At 33.8% G+C, this 19,011-nt stretch overlaps 1 long non-coding RNA gene across 3 annotated transcripts in view; it reads left to right on the forward strand.

Moving 5' to 3' along the window:
* LOC143253457 (uncharacterized) overlaps positions 1-19,011 on the forward strand; it is a 52,740-nt gene that overhangs the window by 32,765 nt on the left and 964 nt on the right. For 2 of the 3 annotated variants that reach the window (XR_013029637.1, XR_013029639.1), the window contains exon 5: positions 13,727-18,808. This is a non-coding gene — a long non-coding RNA (uncharacterized LOC143253457). Of the gene's footprint in view, positions 1-13,726; positions 18,809-19,011 lie in introns of those variants that run through there. The other variant, XR_013029640.1, reaches the window with a different exon arrangement.

Here is a 19,011-nt window from a genome sequence, read left to right on the forward strand (position 1 = left end):
ATGTATAGTCCAGTATGGGTGATTTTTCGGTGGATTTCTGTTTTGAATTTTGAGGTTAAGAAATGATATTTGATTGGTTTCTTCCTGTTCACATGTGAAGTTAATGTTGGGATGTATAGAGTTAATGTGATTGAAAAAATTAAGTATGTGTTCTGTAGATTTGAATCCCGCAACCGTGTCATCTACATATCTGTACCAGTATAGTGGTGGATGTAATGCTGTGTTAATTGCTTGTGTTTCAACTTGTGTCATAAAAATATTGGCTAGAACTGGTGATACTGGGTTGCCCATGCTTAGGCCATTTGTTTGTATATAGTTTTGGTTGTTGAACATGAAGTTTGTCTTTATCGTGGTGAATTCTATGAGGGTTGCTAATTGGTTACTGGGAATGTCTATAGTTGGGTTAGGGTCTCGGATATAGAGTTCTAAGGCTCTCTTGCAGGCTTCAGAGGTTGGAACTTCTGTAAAGAGGGATATAACATCGAAACTGGCCATTAAGGCTTTATGATTAAGTTGATTTAGATTAGACTTGAAATTAAAAGAGTCTTTGATGAATGAGCTAGCTGATGTTACATATTTAGAGAATGCCCATGCTATGTATTTACCAAAATTGTAATTAAACGATTCATATGTGGACATTATTGGTCGTAATGAGCATAGTTTTGTGGCTATGTTTATTTGGTTTCTTAATATATTGAGTTTCTGTTTTGTTTTATTTACTGAGTCCCAGGGAGTGTGTAATTCAGTATGGGTGATTTTTCTGTGGATTTGTTTTGAATTGTGTGTCAGTTCTAGTGATCTTGAGGTTAATAAATGCGATTTGGTTAGTTTTTTTCCCTGTTCACGGGTGAACTTAATGTTGGAGTGTATCGAGTTAACGTTATTGAAGAACTTAGTGTGTGTTCTGTAGATATAAATCCAGCACCTGTATCATCAACATATCTGTATCAGCGCAGTGGCCGGTGTGAGGCTGAATTGATTGCTTGTGATTCAATCTGTCTCATAAAAATGTTGTCTAGAACTGGTAACACGGGATTCCCATAATTAGGCAATTTATTTGTCGGTAGTTCTGATTATTGAACATAAAGTTAGTTTTGGTGGAAGTGAATTACATAAGGGTTGATAATTGGTTGCTTGGGGTGTCCATTAATCCCATACCCATTTATACTCTCGTCTGTAAGGAGTGTCCAGCAACAATCAGTTGCAAACTCACTTCTTAAAACCCTTCTTCCATTAAATTATCTTATTGTCGTTAATGATTCGATATTTACGGTTGGTTAAACTGCTGTTTCTTTCTTGATACTCTTTATCATTTTCTATAAGTAGGATTTCTCAATCTAGTTATGCTTTAAAAGTGACAGTCAAATACTACTTATTCTGTCAGCAAACAGTTGGTGGTGGATGATATTCAGTAACTAACTTCCTTATAGTTTATCAGTTTAAAATTTGAAACTGCTATGCGGAGATATCCTGTATGTGGCTTTGAGTGAAATATATGCTAAAACATAAATTAATCAATCTGTTACGACAATTTGGTGTAAATCACTGTGTGTGTGTGCATGTTTAGTCTTACCAAGTGTTTGTCTGCACTCTGGCCACGATGACTATTATACAAACTTTATTTTTCAAACCTCAAAAGAGTTAAACTAATAAAGTAAAATTTAAAAACGTTAAGATAAAATCGTTTCAGTTACGATGAAAAAAAAACATTTATATATGATTTCAAAAGAAATCATTTATTTAGATAATTTTTACTTTCCCCTGAAATAAAATAAAATAAAAAATGCTGATTTCTACAAGAATTAAATAGCGTCTGAACTAACTTTACCTTGACATCTAGTAAGGAATCTTCTGAACTAAATAATTAAATTCAAAATACAATAACATGCAACTTCACAATGAGGTAAATTCTGACTTTTAATAAAGACATCGTTGCGACCTTTGATGGTGCTACCCGCTAGTACAGCGGTATGTCTATGGATTTATAACGCTAAAATTAGGGGTTCCATTCCCCGCGGTGGGCTCAGCAGATAGCCCGATGTGGCTTTGCAATGAGAAAACACACACGCGACCGTTGATGAGGCATCATCATTAGTTCCAAATTGTTGTTATTGTGATTTGGAATTAACAGTTACCGTATATTCTGTAGGATTATGCTATAAAAATAACCACGATAACTTTGTTTTTCCTATAATGAATAAACATGAAAATAATAAATTGAACACATAATACTTTCATCTTTGGTTAGATTTGCACTCACGAAAGATGTTAATAAACTAGATGATTGGTAAAGGATCCTCTAACGTGTTTTGATCCGAGAACAGATAGAAACAAAATGAAGGGTAACAAGTATTTTTATTTGTTGCTTTTCAAGTTCATATGGCATGCTATGTTGTATCCTACATATTGTATAATTATTCTCATGATTCATGGCATGTGCAAATTGGAGCGTTAAGCGTCCTTTATGTAACATCATTTTAGTGTACACTAAGAAAGTGATAGACAGAGAACACACTACTGTATAGTGATGTAAATGTTTAAAACAGGCGATCTTGGTCGTCTTTTACGGTAATAATAATAATAAAAGAAATGCTGTTCTGATACAAACAAGAAGCTGCTTACCTTTGCTGTTTCTCATCCTTCCCTCAGCTATATAAAATCCGTATGGTTTATAAAGAGGTTTTATCACCTCTACAACCTGTGCTCCATCTCGTTCAAAACCAACCAGTCGACCACACGTATAATCGAGGATAGATTGGTTATTTATGTCAGCATCATCATAATTATTATAACTGTAGTGTGTTTTGATACGTCACGTGGGAGAAATAAAATATAGTTAAGGCAGCGATTCTTGTTTCTCTTTTAAATCAATATAAGTTGAAAAGTTAAGACATTCTGTTACTATCATGCCTCGCGAATGATTGCAAGAAACATAAAAATCACAACATGGATATTAAAAGAAGTCCCACGAACTTCATGCAAGTTTACTATAAAATGTATTTTAAATTAGAAATGGTCGATTATCCAATAGTCATGTTAAAAACTATTGCATTTTTCACATCTAAACAACACGCTTCTTTCAAACAGATCCTTACTGAGATTAAAAGTTAACATTAATTTTTACTTACTATATTCCACTTGGACGAACCAACAGTGCTTGATATTCATTGTGCAGGGTTGTATTTCTCAATATCTAAAATTCTAGCCACAATGCATCTAAAGACAGTCAGTAATTTCGTTTGTGCTCGCGTTGTAAGAATAACAGTCGGCCCCGTTATTCGATTTTAAGAGCTGAGAAAAGTTTCTAATGACAGTGAATTCTGCCGAGTGGTTGGTTAGTTGTTTAGAATTAGAAACGTTAAGTTCATCCTGGCTTGTCATTTAGTCCATGTGAATATGGAATAATCATTAATTAAAAATATCGGTATCAAGCTACTGAGGGAATATCGAGGAGAGTTGGAAATTTATGAACTCTCAACTTTTAACCAGAGAATATTCGTGTCAAAATGTACGAAAGTCTGATAAAAGAATAGAAAAACGACTATTAAATATCCATTAGATGTGTAAGTTATTCTCCCTCCAGACATTTAATCACATAAGTATTTTTTAAGATAACTAATGACCCGGAAACAATACTGGGACCATTTTATGGATAAGATAATGATTATTACACTGAGGCCCTTTTTCAGTACTAACTTGGCCGCTAACAAATTATTGTCATTTCACTAGGTAAAATAGAGTTAAATAGTATGTATAACTTTCACTAGTATGAGAAAAATATACGAAAGGCACACAACGTTCACCACAAAGTCACTTATCCTGAAAGTTTGTGTTTATCCTTCGTCTAAACTGTATATTGTGAAAAATGATTATATAGATATACGTAATAAGAAATGTATGTTTCTGAGAGAGCCATAAGAAGCGATAAGTCCAGTCAGATCATGTATTAAAACTTGCTTTTTCTAATGCAATGATTAGTTTGAGTACATGCAATATTAAAATTTGCTATCTTATTTAAACCATAAAACATGGTACTTACGAATCGTGACACCTGGTCTCAGTCTGAATTATTGAATCTTCTTTGATTGTTCTTTTGTTCTCCTCTTTATATACGTTATACACATGCTTACGGCTGAAAGAATTTAAGAGACCGTCCTGGATCTGCTTTTTGAGTGATGACTTTTTGCCCTTTGAGTTACGGGACAAAGTAATTGTAATAGAAGCAATAATTACAAGTAATGAATTTGTCATAGTATATTTAACAAAAGTGAAGTGTATGAGAGAAGATCAACATTTATCTAAATAAACAGTGTTATATTGATAAATCGTTATCTTAGCGTTAATGGATAATAAATTAAATAAAGTTAATAAATATCACGATTCACACTAAAACATTTATTGTTCAGACAGTATGAATAGTGTTTTAACAATTACAAGATGTGCCGTATCTAGTCAAACTGTATTGTCCTGGTATTACACGAAAGACCTCGATAACTTTGGGTATAGCAGATGTAATGATGTTTACATATTCTTCTATATTTTAATTCACAAGTTACCATAGTAACGTTACTTAGAATAAAAAATGGCTGGAATAGTGTATAGGATTGTAGAACGTTTTGAAAACCACAATTTGGTGGACTTTTAAAGAGAAGTAACTCGTAACTTATAGTTGTAGTGTATTTTGCATAGTTCAACATTTTTATTTTATTAAAATCAAAGGTAACATGAAGTCTGTGCTATTTATTCGTATTTAAACAGTTTTAGATAATTCATTATTAGATATAATAAAAAAATATATTATCACTTTCATATTTTAATCAGTTTTATGAATATAATGAGGTATGACTGCGCAAAGCTGCACGAGGGTTATCTGTGCTAGCCGTTCTTAATTTAGCAGTATAAAGGTAGAGGAAAGGCAGCTAGTCATCACCACCCACCGCCAACTCTTGGGCTACACTTTTCCCAATGAAGAGTGGGATTGACCGTCACTTTATAACGCCACCATGGCTGAAAGGGCGAGTAGGTTTGGCGTAACTGCGATTCGAACCCGAGACCTTCGGATTACGAGTAGAACGCCTTAATCCACCCGGCCATGCCGGGCTAACGACTTTGTAACTGATTATCTTTACATTGTAATTTTATTTAGATGCTATAAAAAAGGGATCTGATACGAAACATATCAAGTTCACAATAGAAAACAATACTTATTCTATGATCAGTTCAAAATTTTTCCTCTTAAGAAAAAAAATCTTTACATTGACTTGAATTAGTTGATGAAATTTATTTAGCCATGATTTGGTTGCGTAATGCAGTTCAATTTGTTTCATATCGCTGTCATTAAACACAGAAGATCAGAAGACTATGAAAATTAAACCAAACTCAAAATTCTCAAACATTTTCTCGCAATGAAAGAAGATTAATTGGATGTGTTTAAACTACAACCACACCATGTTTGTCGGTATTGTTTGATGAGGTAAAAACTGAGTAAACCATCGAACAGAAGTCCTCTTGTTTAACGGCATGTTTACAATTTGTTATATGTAAAACTAAGTGGAAATTTAAGATCTTATGAATACATGTTGATTTTCAGACTTTATTCTTAAAGTACCTTTCTGGTTAGTAATCAAGTAGAAAGCATAGTTGAGCAGTGTGAAGACGAAATTAGTCGGATGCACGTGGAGGTGCCTGACAACATGGAAATGCTGAGAAACAATAAGTCGTATACCTACTTCTATAGCTACACTAGACAGGACAAAGAAAGACAAAGCCGGCAGCCGGCTGTCTGATCATGTATTAAAACTTGTTTTTTCTAATGCAATGATTACTTTGAGTGCATGCAATATTAAAATTTGGTTTCCTATTTAAACCATAAAACATGGAACTTACGAATCGTGACACCTGGACTCAGTCTGGATGATCGGATCTTCATTGATTGTTCTTTTGTTCTCCTCTTTATATGTGTTATACACATGCTTACGGCAGAAAGAATTTAGGAGACCGTCCTTGATCTGCTTTTTGAGTGATGGCTTTTTGCCCTTTGAGTTTCTGTACGGGACAAAGTCACTGTAATAGAAGCAATAATTACAAATAATGAATTTGTCATAGTATATTTAACAAAAGTGAAGTGTATGACAGAAGATCAATATTTCTTTAAATAAACAGTGTTATATTGATAAATCGTTATCTTAGCGTTAGTGGATAATAAATTAAATAAAGTTAATAAATATCACGGTTCACACTAAAACAATTATTGTTCAGACAGTATGAATAGTGTTTCAACAACTACAAGATGTGCCGTATCTAGTCAAACTGTATAGTTCTGGTATTACACGAAAGACCTCGATAAATTTGGGTATAGCAAATGTAATGATGTTTATATATTCTTCTATACTTTAATTCACAAGTTACCATAGTAACGTTACATATAATAAGATTTTGTTTGTTTGTTTTTGAATTTCGCACAAAGCTACTCGAGGGCTATCTGTGCTAGCCGTCCCTAATTTAGCAGTGTAAGACTAGAAGAAAGGCAGCTAGTCATCACCACCCACCGCCAACTCTTGGGCAACTTTTACCAACGAATAGTGGGATTAAACGTCACATTATAACGTTCCCACGGCTGGGAGGGCGAGCATGTTTGGCGCGATAGGGATGCGAACCCGCGACCCTCAGATTACGAGTCGCACACCTTAACACGCTTGGCCATGCCGGGCCAATAGAATAAGAAGTGGCTGGAATAGTGTATAAGGAAAAACGATAGTTGAAGTTCGTCAAATAAATTAAACGTGCTTAAATATTTATATGGTGGCATAAATATCGACTAAATTTGGTATGTTTATTTCAGGGTCACGTAAAATATCTTTACCAAATTTCTCTCCTTGATTCAAAAATACAAGAATTAAGGGCCCAAAAGAAAAATGATAAGTGAAAACGACTTTAGAAGGTGTTGAAAATAAAGATAATATATGACAGGTGGTGTTTAACTAGCTTTAGCCTAGCGGCAAATAAGCAAAGTTTTGTTTTGTTTGTATTTTAATTTCGCACAAAGCTACTCGAGGGCTATGTGTGCTAGCCCTCACTAATTTAGCAGTGTAAGACTAGAGGGAAGGCAGCTAGTCATCACCACCCACCGCCAATGCTTGGAATACTATTTTACCAACGAATAGTGTGATTGACTGTCACATTATAACGCCCCCACGGCTGAAAGGGCGAGTATGTTCGGTGCGACCGGGATTGGAACCCGCGACCCTCAGATAACGAACATGAATTGCTATATATTTTTCCCAAACCGCTTGCGTCCTATTTGATTAAGAAAAATACTTAATATTTTATAGCTTTAAAATGTTTGTTCGATTCTGAGTCAGTTTTCATGACGTATTAACTGCTAAATGTTCCTTGGTTTGTTTTGAATTTTGCGCGAAACTGTACGTGGGCTCTCTGCGCTAATTTTTTGAGCACTTATAGACTAGCGGGAAGACACCTAGTCAACACCAGCAAACGTCAACAATTCGGTTGCTCTTTTATCAACGAATAGAGACATTGACCGTCATATTTTAGTCCTTCCCCACGGCTAAATGGATGAATATGTTTGGTGTGACGAGAGTTCAAATCAGCGTCTCGCAGATGGTGAGTAGAGCTGACAAACCACTTGAGCTAAGAGTCAGGATTTACTTCAGAATGCATACCTTTTGGTTATCACAACCTCTGTAAGAATTGACTTCGCACCGGATGTTAATGATTGCCTTAGACTCTCCTAAAATAAAATGAAAAATGTTGATTTATACATAATTAAATAGCATCTAAACTAACTTTCACATCTTGTAAGGAATCTGTTATACTAAATAATTAAATTCAAAATACAATAACAACAACTTCTACATAAGGTAGATTATGACTTTTAATAATTACATCGTATCAATCTATGGTGTGACATCATCATCAGTTCAAAACTATTATTATTGTAATTTAAAATTAACAGACCTTACTTTTATTAAAGGTCAAAACCTTACAATATATACTCTTCAAAAAAAAAGAAACGCAAAAGGCAAAATTTGAGACAAATTGTTAACAAGTTTATTCCGGATAGTTCTGTATGACATGTGTGAAACTTTGCACATTCACTACTGAACATCCAAAGTCTGCAAAGGCGAAGTCCACGCTCAGTAGTTGAAGTTTAACGTCACTCAACGTCAATAACGAGTATGTCCCCCGTGAGCATCAATAACTGCTTGGCATCTCCTGCCCATGGAAGCGATGAGATGACGAATCACATCCTGTGGAATGGTTGTACACTCAGCCTGCAAAGCTGCTGCAAGCTGAGGTAGAGTCTGCAGTTGAGATTGTAGACGTCGGTTCATCTCGTCCCAAAGATGTTCGACGGGGTTTAAATCTGGTGATCTGGAGGGCCAGGGAAGAACGTTGATGTTGTGGTGTCTCAAGAAGACAGTGGTGAGTCAGGCTGTATGAGGACGGGCGTTGTCATGTTGAAAAACGTCGTTGACGTTCACCATGATGGGTTGCACATGGGGCCTAAAAATCTCGTCGACGGTTGCGTACGGTCTAATCGGAAATCCTAGGCAGCCCTGGTATGGTTGAGGCAGTAGACGTCGCAGTGGTGGTCCTATCCCGAAGGTGACGTAACCGGATTAGCGATCTTGTGCTGGTGTGGTCACACGAGGTCTGCCAGATCGTGGACGGTCACGAGTTGATCCATGTTGTTGGTGACGATTCCATAGCCTTGTGATGGTGCTTGGGTGGACATTCACAGCTCTGGCAAACATCTGATCGAGATTCGCCTGCTTTCAACGACCAATGGCGTTGTTGCGTTGTGCTTCAGTCAGTCTTGGCGTAACTGTATTGCGTGTCGGTGGCTTAACACTGAGCTATGGAAACCGAGAACCCGTCACTTTTATAGGGATTTTGCACATGTTGCACTTGTAGAACATGCAGATCTCTCAAATAAATTTATTGGACACGAATGCGTTTTGGGGAAAAATCCGTTGTTTTCCTCCGTTTTCAAAGTGCACAACTTTTATTGTCATTTTGGTCTGACAGTCAATGCCTTAACACGTGTAACATCACATACTCTGAGCTTGTAACGTTATTACATATATTACTCTTTAAAATAAAAAAATATCCCTTTTACGTTTTTTTTGAAGAGTATATTATATTGTTCCCTAGCCCTTCTACCGACATACCATTTTATGCCAGAAATTTCTAACGAAATATAACTTGAGCACTGACATTAAATCTTGAAATAATATAAACCTTGTATGACCTAATCTTAAATGCTCAACAAGAGGTCTCAGTAGAGTTGCACGGTCGTCATTGCGAATAACTTCAAACATTCACTTTGGCATGGTCAATATAAGCGTTTGCAGAAGGCTGGCTCGAATGTTATTCCAAGTGGTGAAAATGGCTTCACGAAGATCTTGCACTGTTTGGAATTGACGTCCATCATTTCTATAGACTTCTCTTGCCATCCACCCCCAAACATTTTCAATGGGGTTCAGTTCGGGCGAACACGCTGGATGGTCCAAAAGAAACACGTTATTCGCCATGAAAAAGTCCTTTGACCTGCGGGCATTGTGGATTACAGCGTTGTCCTGCTGAAAGATCCAGTCATTTCCACACAAGCGAGGACCTTCAGTCAATAAGGGTGCTCTCTTGAACAAGTCAATGTAGCCAGCTGCTGTTTGACGCCTCTGTATAACCTGAAGCTCCATTGTTCTATGGAAGGAGAAAGCACCCCAGATCATGATGGAACCTCCTCCACTGTGTCGTTTAGAAAATGTCTCTGGTGGGATATCCTTATCGTGCCAGTTACGTTGGAACCCATCTGGGCCATCGAGATTAAATTTTTTCTCATCAGAGAACAAACCCTTCGTCCACTTTTCTACGTCCCATGTTTGGTGCTTCTCACCAAAATTTAACCGAAATGTTTCGTAGTGAGGAAGGAGGCGTGTCCTTTGAAAACGTTTACGGTTTTTAAAGCCTCTCTCTCATAGACGTCGTCTTATTGTTCTTGAGCTGCATTCTGCATCCGTAAGGGCCTTAATCTGGTTTGACGATCGGATGGTGTTTTGCCGTACAACCCGTCGAATCCTCCAACTCAACGCCAACAAAAGTTTCTTGGGCTGACCACTTGAAATTCTCGTTCCGTATCCCTCAGCGTCTTTTAAAAAATTTCCAGCAGCAGTTCAACTACGCCTAATCTCACCAGTGATTGCACGTTTTAAGAGACCTTGCTTTTGCAGTTTGACAATCCTGCCATGTTCAAACTCTGTCAACGTTTTAGCCTTTACCATGTTTTTACCCAATATAACACCGGAGATATCAGTGTTAGATGTTGAGAATGATAATGCTTGAACACAAATGACTGAATTTCGTTACGTGTTTACCGATTAACGCTTCGTTTCAGTATAGTCTTAAAACTTTTGACCAGCTAGTATTTAGGCTAATTTCATTTTGTTCACATTTTCCCTATTAAATGCTAAAAAAGTTTTTTATTTTCTATTTTCTTATTTCCACTTTCGAAGCTCTACTCAAATAAATGGTTGAGTCTAACAACGCAAAATGCATATTTTGTCTTTATGTTCATTGGCCTTAAGATTTTGGCCAACAGTGTATATCTATGAACCATTGTAAATAACAAAGAGTGAACATATTTAATGAATTATGAAACAGAGATGCATTTCTTTGGAAAAATATGTCAAGACTTTTCATAATTTTTGTTTTATCTGAGATACATTTATTAAAGAAACATATCTGCTGGATCACAACGAGATGCTGAACAAGAATTTCATTCGTATTCAATATTTTAGACCTGCAATAAAAATGATTTGCTTTCTACGTTTTGATCCTTTATAAGTAGCACTGGTTTGGTAATAACCTAGTTAGGTGTACAGAATATAAGATGTCTGTTAGTTTTAAAATGCCTAGAATTTTCTGATGTTTCTGTATAACTATGGCTTGAAATATTAGGCTCATTTAATCTTTCTTTACTCTGACAAGGAAAGGGCTCAAAATATGTATTTACTATTTCTACATGATCAGTCGCTTTTATCCGATGAATATTCCGAGTATATATTGGGTTTTCATTTAAATTAAACGTGACTTTTATCATCTTCTTAGATAACTGTTGGAAACTGTTGTTAACCGATTATAATGTTGCTTTATCTCTAAAACTATTACACCAGTTATTTAATGTTTTAGACGTAATGAGGTTTCATTTAACAGCCAAAAAGGAAATGTTGCTGTAACGATTGTTCTCCATTAAATCATTTGAAACTACTACTTGATTTAATTCATCGTGGTGGAAAGGATACTGGAAGTTGTACACGACCTGTACAAAGTATATAATTATTGTCGTCATCACGGCATGTAGATTAATTAATTAAAAGGTTGAAACAAAACTCAGGTGGAGTTTGCTTTCGTAAAGATAAACCGACTGCTTCGTTTTTGGCTAAACACCTGACTTTGTTTAATGTTTGAAAAGAAGCAAGAGGTCTAGTTCTTAAAAAGTAGAAGTTGAGACGTTGAAAGAAATGTATTGATATGAAATAATTATTTGAAAATTTCTTTTCTGCGATTTTGAATTGAAATTGCTTGAGAAACCTTTATTTTGGATGTTTTGTCGAAAAGAAGTAACTGAACTTGGGATGGGTTTTAATTCCATACTTTGGATACTTGTTTTGAAGTTTTGTAATTGACGTAAATTTGATAAAAGGGACGAAGAGGCGGTTTAGAGACAAAATAAATAATGTAGACTTTTTTTTCATTAAAATATTAAAAGATTTTGCCTGTACTTTTAACACTAGACAATTGAAAAATAAAAATATTTTACATTTTTCTTTGAAGCTATTACGGACATATTTCAAGTGTTTAGGATTGTTGCTAGCCGTTGGTTTTATCTGATCCTAGTGAAACAAATATATATATATTTCAACAAAACTTTGTTTGTCTAAAGTTAAGCCAAATCTACACTTTTTTTCATAATAATGTTAAAATTGCAGTGTTTGAAAAACGTTGTTTGACGTATAATATTTCCTATAATACACTTATCTATGTTTTTTAATCTTTTGTTTGAATTTATGGCATAAAATATGAAAAATTATTTTGAAACTTGATGCAATAAATAGCTGAATACAAAAAAATAATGAGGCTGATAAAAAACATCGTGACAAAACAATATAATAACATGGACAGTCCTAACTTCTATAACAACTAAAGAGAGAACAAGTGTGGAAGTGTTCTAACAACACGAAATACTGGCGATGGTTTTGAGAATAATAAAAAAGGAACAACTTTTCTTAACACATAACTGTTACAACATCAGAGTTAATGTCTCCAAAACACAAACTGTCCATTTATTCGAAGTTGCATTGTGTCTCGGTGAAAAAGAAATTTAAATTCGTTGCTAGCTTTTCGTTATCGTCTCGTGGAAAACGTACCTAAGAATATATTTGCAAAAACACCTTACATTGTTTCAGTAAAAGTTTTAAGTTAAGATAATTCTAAAGAGAAAAATTCAACTACAAAAGAACAGATTGAACAAGAAAGTAAAAAATACTGCGGAAATTGTAATAAAACACTATAAGCCAAACTGTCGAACAATTACGGAATGCTAAATTTGAGACGGCTAGAGCAGATAGCCCTCGTTTAGCTTTGCTGAAAATTAATAAAACAAGCAAATCATGAGGCCCCGATACTTTCTGCAATCAGAACGCTCAGCTATAAAACGACCAAATTGCTTATACTTATTCTCAGATTATTAACATTTAATGAATGTACTGTCCTCGACTCAGTTTCTTATATTAAACAATTAAAGATCTGCATCCTCATAATGGATGTTCAGTTGGTAGCTTTGTTGTAAGTTATTTATTCACAAACAATCCTTTGGGTTCGACCATTGACATTTGTTTGGAAAAACTCTTTCCAGAGAAGTCACTTGTTCATGACTTATCTAAATCACAACTTAGATCTACAAAAATTCATTATTTAGATAACAACATTCTTTTATTTAACGGAAACATTTAAAGTGTGTGTTTTCTTACAGCAAAGCCACAAAGGGCTATCTGCTTAGCCCACCGAGGGTAATCGAACCTCTGATTTTAGCGTTGTAAATCCGGAGACATACCGCTGTACTAGCAGGGGGCCAAACATTTAAAGCGTTTGTCGAGATTATCGGAAGATTACAATGATAAGTTTCTTTTGCATTAATTCATTATCTTAGTTGTTTTACGCCTTTTAAATTTATTCGAAATCAGTAATTGCTTACAAAATCTAAGGTATATTTTTACCAGCTAATTCCCTCTAAAGAATTAAGTGAAATATAAATCAATTTGTTTGACCTTGTTTTGTTTATATTAATAATTCTCGATTAGTTTGTTTCTTTTGTGTTTTTTTCAACTTTATCAATATGAATAATTGCTTCTTCTAACACTTTTGCAGCTATATTCCTAAACTTCACTCTCGATTCGAATTATTGTGTTCCTTTTTTTGAATATCCGTTAAGTTGCTATGATACAGTGACGTTTAAGAAGTATTAGTTATTGCACGTGAGGTGGTTCTCCAATTAGATGTATTTGTGTATGTAATTATTTACCAGTTACTTAGCTTTTGTAAGAATTTCAAAATAACCTACATATATTTTTTTTAGTATAATTCTTTCATTGAAATGTAAATCTTCTATTATATGTTTAAAATATTTTAATACTTTTTTTTTCAGTCACCTGGTGACGTTCTTGGTAACCGCTATTTTTCAAGCCAGAAATAAGACTAATGGTTCACGAGAAACACTAAGGAACATTTTGAAATGAAACAATATATGAAAACAGAATGTAACGTAGCTAGAGCAACGAGAAATACAAATTGTCGTGGGATGTATATATACAGATTCTTCTAGCAAAGGTAAAGTTGAAATGAGAACCCATGACGGAGAAGCTTAATGTTTTACTAGATTGGCCATATCTACTGCTGTAGGCCGCAGTTTCTCATGTTATAGTTTTATCTGCAATCTCTAACATGGTTTCAACTGTCTGTAAACATTGTGAGCCATCCTTATATATTTTAAATGTCTCGCATCAGCGTATGTTGTAAGGAGAGTGCGATACAGTGAAGTATATGAAGAAGTGTGTAAAAAGATGATTATATAATGAAGATGACTCGAGAGCAACATGTAAAGAAACTTTCAGCTGTATGTTTACACCACAAGGTGACTATAAAAGTAAAAGGATTATGCAATCTTGGACGCTGCATTAATTAAACAGAACCAGGAAGAATCTTTGACAGCTTGAAGATGCCACAAGTATGTCCTGAAGCTGCAGATGACTGTTGATTTTCCCTGAAAAAACCAAGATGGCACTTAGATCAAATATCGATAACAAGAATATGAGATTAGGTACAAGAAAAGAGTGACGATTCACCATCTCTAGTTGTGACCAATGGATAATCAGAGTTGTTTTTGTTGTAAGTTCTTGTCCATGATCACAAAAGATTTGACCAATTAAGTATTGTAACTGCTTATGGGTAGTTGTACATACTATTTTATAGATGAGGAGGATACTAAGGAAAATTTGAATAACACCTTATGATACAGCCAAAAAGTAACCAGTCTCTCCTGAGACTGTTGTCTCTAAATTGCATGCAAGTTCATGCAGTAATGAGACAACCAACTGTTTCTCACCTGAACTTTCTGTAAGTATTCTGATCCCTTTATTCCTAAGCATTGGTTATCACATTAACTAGTATAGAGTTAAATGAATATTTAGTTAAAGTGTTAATTAAAGTAAAAAGGTTAATCTCTTTGAGAAGATGTATGTTGGATGTAACCAATAAGTATATGAAAAAAGTTAGTAAAAGAAGTAGTCTCAAACCGCTCTGCTTTAAGATTATTTATGAAGTCATTTCATGTCATATTCATAGAATAATTATTGGTAAAACTCAGTTAAATTAACATATTACAATATATAGAAAAGCTAGTGCATTTTGGTCACACTATGTTTTCATAAATATAGAAATAATTATTTGTAGGCACTGTGAACATTAGAACCATTGTTGGGAATGATTATTATCAATGAATAATGGGAATCTTTGTTTAAAGAAAAGTTTCTTAGAAGCAGCTTCTAGAGAAATTCATTTAAAATGACCTGAAACACCACTTAAGCTATTAAAAAATAGCAACTCCAGAGCTCTAATTATGTTAGATTGTTATAACTTAAAAAAACCATCTGAAACAAAAATAAATTAAACAAAGTATTTGGTTTAATTTATTTTTTGATTTGGTTTTTAAGTTATAGCAAACTAATATATATATTTCTCTTCCAACACCAGAAACAAAACAGGTTTCATCATATGTAAACTTTCAACTGATTAGAACATGAGCAAGAAAATGTAACTACTACTTTTTTATCAGATATAATGTGGGTAAACATCTCTTCCAGTTGGTTTTATGTTGTAAATGTTCATGATGATACAAATCAAAATCATTTAAAAATAGTTTTAAATAGATAAAGCAGAAAATCAAGAGTTCTCAACAGATTCAATTTTTGCAGTATGTATCTAGGTCACATAATAAAAGTCATATTTCACAAAAGTTGGCATTGTTGACAACTTTGACAAAATTAAGTCAAGTTTGAAAGAAAATGATATCCACCTATGATCAAGTAATTTTTTATTGTAATGGAAGACTATTGTCTGCAAGGGAAGTTTTTCAGAAATTACCTATTTTTTCCAGCTTATTGTGGTTCCTTGAGGTTTTAAAAGATAGTTATCTTGAAACTACTGGATAAATTTGAGACAAATAGATTTAATGGAAAGATTGAATACATGCTACAAACTCAAAGATTTGGTATTGAATAAAGGTTACAGACCATGAACTGTCTGTAATTTTAAACTCAAGAAGTAACAATGCTGGATCAAACCAGATAATGTCAATAAGAACAAGTCGTATTCAAAGATGATAATTACTGGTCAAGTTTTCCAAACAATATTTAAAGAAGAATTACACTATTAAACTATACAAACAAGTTTAGTTTTAAGAAATGTGAGATCAGCATTCAGTTTTCACTAAAGCTGCAAAACAGTTTTCTTCTGTAATTATTAATTACAATATCAAATAAATCTTTAATTATTTTTCCATCTACAGAGGCACCTAACTGATTTGGTTGTAAAATAGAAGACTCTTAACCATACCATATTGTACATTAATATTTATAATTACAAATTCTAACATACATTTCTTAAGATAATACACTTGGAACTGATAATTATTCTATCTCAAAAACACTCATGCTACTTTTAAAAACACAAAATAATGTTTTGGAAAAACGTATGATCTGTTGGTCCATCTTGGATGTTCCACCCTCTAAACTAAATTAAAATAAATAACTCTTAGAACAAGCTCTTTGTTTTGTACCCTAACCAAGTTTTTGTTAAGCTCAAATTTACTGCCTTTACAACAGTCAAATTCAATCCTTTCTAAAGGCCAAATATCTGTAAAAAAATAAAACTGTTTCAGCTGAAGATGGCTCTAACCCTGCCAAAATTTATATTTTAGTCACCTAGACTTATTTTTCTCATTGTTAGATATGAGAAAAAAGATACATCAACACTTTCAATTTTCTTTACAATCATAAACACGTCAATGAGATCCCCACCAACTCTTCTTTTTTCACAGGAAAACAAGTTGAGAAATTTCAGCCTTTCCTCACATGACAAGCCCTTCGTCCTAGGCACCATTCTAGTAACGCTTTCCAAAAATTCTATTTGCTTTGCCACCTGCAATAGCACGTTGCTTGGATTGCTTTTAGAGACTGATCAACTGTTACACCAAGATCTTTGTCTTTCTTAACACTGTTAAGGTTATTCCCATTCAAATCATACTAAAAATTCAAGTTATGATAACCCACATGCATTATTTTTATATATGCCAAAAGATTTGTTAGACAAGATTTTCCCTCAGTAAAACAGTCTTGACTATTCTATAAAAATCTAAAGTTTGTTAAATGGCTTTGTAAAACATCTAACAAACATCCCAAAATGTTCTAACAGCTGATGTAAGACTAATAGGTCTGACACTACTGGGATAATCTTTATCACCTGACTTGAAAAGACAGTTACATTAGGTAACTTCCAGTATTCTGGTACCTGCCCACTCTTCAAGGGCTGAGAACAAATACAAAGTGACTCATTTAGGGTTCTGTCCCACTCCTAACATTTTATTTACCCTTACTCTTAATTATATTTCCAACCAACCTTTTCTCTTACACTATTTTTTATGATCTAATTTCTTGTTTTACCAACTTTCTTGATCTTAAGTAATCTTTGTCTCCTGCCATACCAGTCAACTCAATTTTTTTAAATTTATGATACTTTTTATAATATATTTTTTCTATATTTTTTCTTATACAAACTTGCTTCTGTCATTTTCTTTCTATAAGGAATATGTTTTCTTTGGATTGATAAAAAATTTGCCTTTAAAAATATTCTACATCTGATCAGCTGTCCAATTCACAACATAGCTTACTTCCAGACGTTTCCAAATTTCAATCCTCTTGATCATTTCTACATTTGGAGTTAGCAATAAATCTAAACTTTCAATTTCTAGTAGGTTCCTTCACTAATTGGTAAAGAAACCCATCATAAACAGTTTTCATGGCTACAGGAAGAAATCACTGAATAAACCCAAACAGAACCTTTTCTAACCGTGTCTACATGAATATTCTAGTGCATAGGCCTCAGCAGAATCTCAAATTAGCATGGTTACGTGAAGAGAACCAAGCATAAGCTTGACTTGCTATGGTTACCAGAAGATAACATCGAAGGGCCCCATAAAGTATTATAGCGTTCGAGTGGTGCTTTGGCAAAAAGTGCCAGGTTTTGGGAAGGATTTCGAAGGAAACAAGTATTGGAGTCATTAAAATATAAAGTGTCAGCTTTTGGTGTAATAAAAAGTTATATATCGTAATTCAAGAGGTTAATAGTATATTTAGACTGCAAGAAGATAATGTTTGGTCTCTAAGTTGTTTTATATGTAAAACTGAAAAACAAAATTCCTACTGAGGCTGCAAAATATAATATTGTTAGAACAGAGAAAAGATTGCTACCGAGGTCGTATATAATATCAAATCTCTTTAGGTTATTTCCTTTATGCTTTGTTGATAGTGCTTTTAAGATTCGAGTCTTACATGTTTGGATATACGATATTTATTATTACACTGGGCTGTAGGTATACCATCAAATCATCATCACGTTTTTCAAATAAGATTATGTCCGCATAACGGGGAAAACAAGATTAATTAATCTGAAGAAATCGACAAATAAAATTTAAAGGCCATTATCCAGACCACCATTATCCTGGTAAAGTGAAAGTTGTGATTACACATATTACCTCTACTGATGAAAAATGTTTCCAACTTCTAATATTTACAATGAACATTAGGATTAATCTATTTTCTAGTCTTTCACGTTTTCAGAAGAGCTATAAATCTGAACACATTATCTCATATTAAATTCTGTATCTAATATTGAAGTTTTGTGAATATGTGTTGTGGTAAGTGAAACAACAGTTCTGTTTAAAGTGTGATTTTCAATAAAGTACATTGTTGTTAGCACGTCTATATGAAGAATTGTATTAGCCAACATTATACAGTAAGTTCAAAACCAAGAAGAAATTAGCTCTATACAAAGTTTTGTAAGAACTTTAACACAATATTTAGAATATAATTTTCTACGGTGATAATGGGTAAATATAGTTATTTACATATATCTTGTAAAATAAAGTTTTGTGAAACAAATCAACTGAAAAAAAGGAAACGTTAATATTTTGTTATTGTATATTATTTAGGGAAATATGTAAGCAACGTCTCTGGCGTGAATATTTTATACAATACGTGAATTATAGAAAGGGTGTGTGTGTTTTTTTATATAACAAATCCACATCAAACTATCTGCTAAGTCCACAGAGGGAATCAAACTCCCGATTGGAGCATTGTAAATCCGTATACTTATTAC

Source organism: Tachypleus tridentatus, chromosome 6 (genome assembly GCF_004210375.1).
Source record: "Tachypleus tridentatus isolate NWPU-2018 chromosome 6, ASM421037v1, whole genome shotgun sequence".
NCBI classification, from domain to species: domain Eukaryota; kingdom Metazoa; phylum Arthropoda; class Merostomata; order Xiphosura; family Limulidae; genus Tachypleus; species Tachypleus tridentatus.